This window comes from Momordica charantia (assembly GCF_013281855.1).
Source record: "Momordica charantia cultivar OHB3-1 chromosome 4 unlocalized genomic scaffold, Mcharantia_2.0 BLBB01000004.1, whole genome shotgun sequence".
Taxonomy (NCBI): Eukaryota; Viridiplantae; Streptophyta; class Magnoliopsida; order Cucurbitales; family Cucurbitaceae; genus Momordica; species Momordica charantia.
Window position 1 is genome coordinate 12,446,920 of NW_028275162.1, and position 2,016 is coordinate 12,448,935.

Below are 2,016 nucleotides of genomic sequence, written 5' to 3' on the forward strand. Positions count from 1 at the left end.
ATTTAACTTCTTCATTATTTACCCTCATTGTAATTTCTCCCTTCCTTACATTAAAAACTGTATCCCCAGTGGCTAGAAATGGTCTTCCCAAAATAATGGGAACGTCTAAGTCCGCCTCGCAATCTAGAATGATAAAGTCCGCAGGGAAAATGAATTTGTCCACCTGGACTAAAACATCTTTTATCTTTCCCTCAGGTCTTATGATAGATCTATCTGCTAGTTGGAGGGTAACCGTAGTAGGTCTAGCTTCTCCTATGCCTAAAGATTTGAAAACTGATAATGGCATAAGATTAATGCTAGCGCCTAGATCACATAATGCCCTACCTAAGTTTTTTCCTCCTATAGAACATGGAATGGTAAAACTGCCAGGATCATTACATTTCATGGGTAGCGGGCTGCCTACAGCTTCACTACTACATTTTGTCATGGCTACCAGTTCATGCTCGCCTATTTTTTTCTTCCTAGAAACTATATCTTTCAAAAACTTAGCATAATTTGGCATCTGTTCTAGAGCATCTACTAATGGTATATTTATATGCAGTTGTTTTAAAATATCTAAAAATTTTCTAAACTGGGAATCATTATTTTTCTTAACTAATATTTGTGGAAACGGGGGAATAGGAGTAAAAGAAGGCTGTACCTGTGGAGGAACACTCGGGGTGTCCTCATTACCTTTTCTAATATTTTCTTTTTCTGGTGTTGTTGGATTTTCTGGTATCTTTACAATTGGTTCAGTGGACGGAATCTGTACATCTGTTGTTGGCATTGTTGGTCCATCATATGCCAGTCCACTCCTGAGGGTGACAGCTTTGCACTGTTCTTTCCCTTCTCGTTTTGGTAATTCAGTATGGCCTGGAAAAAAACCTTGTGGTCTATTCTTCAATTCATTGGCAAGTTGTCCCAATTGGGTCTCAAAATTCCTCATTGATGCCGCTTGGGATTGTATCACTGCGTCGGTTCGGGCCATGTACTCCTTCATCATATTCTCAAGATTTGAGTTGTTATTTTGAACTGGTGGAGTCTGTGTTCTCTGATTGTACTGCTGTTGCGGTGGTGGGATGTATTGCTGTGTAGGTGGAACATAGGGCTGCTTGTTCTGCTGGCTCTACCCTTGATTAAAACCGCTCGAACCTCCTTGTCCTCCCCATGAGAAATTAGGGTGGTGCCTCCAACCTGGGTTGTAGGTGTTCGAATATGGGTTAAAGTTCCTATTGTTCCCATGTCCTACATAAATAACGGAAGCAGGGTTATGTGGACAATTATCATAAATATGGTTTTCACTGCAAAATGAACAAATGAGATCGTTGACTTGGCAAACAGGGGCAGGAGTGCAATAATCCGACTGCACAGGTTGTATCGGCATGGCTAATGGATTTTTTATTCCCAATGCCATCTCTTTCAGCCTCTGGTTCATTGTAACCATCTCTTTTTGCATCGAGGTCGCAATGTCCAGAGCCAAAACTCCAGCTGGATCTTGCTTCTTTGGTGCTGCCCTAGATCTTTGCGAACACCATAGTTCGTTGTGTGAAGCTAAGTCATTTAGGATGTCAACTATCTCGTTGAATGTCTTCTTTGTAAAGGCTCCGTTGGCAGCATTGTTTAGCATCATCTTAGTAGGATGATCTAAGCCTCTAAAGAAATGTTCTATCTGGATGCATGCCGGCAAGCCATGGTTCGGACATTTCCTGATTAGTTCTTTAAATCTCTCCCACGCCTCGTGAACAGGTTCACGATCATACTGTCTAAAAGAGATGATCTCCTCTCTGATATCAGCGTGGCGAGTAGGTGGGAAGAATTTTGTTAAGAACTTCTCCACTAACGACCCCCATGTGGTGATGGATCCCGGTGGAAATGCATTGAGCCATGCTCTAGCTTGGTCCTTCAAAGAAAATGGAAAAAGTGTTAGTCTCAGAGCATCGTCTGTTATACCAGGTAATCGAAATGCATTTGCAATTTGAATGAATGATTTCAGATGATCATGTGGATCCTCATGTTCCTGCCCTCCAAAATGTCCAA

At 41.7% G+C, this 2,016-nt stretch overlaps 1 non-coding gene across 1 annotated transcript; it reads left to right on the forward strand.

The window, feature by feature from the left end:
- Positions 1-1,664: 1,664 nt before the first annotated feature.
- On the forward strand, positions 1,665-1,771 carry LOC148211836 (small nucleolar RNA R71). Its single transcript, XR_015790629.1, has one exon. It is a non-coding gene; the product is annotated as a small nucleolar RNA R71 (small nucleolar RNA).
- The last annotated feature ends 245 nt before the right edge of the window (positions 1,772-2,016 follow it).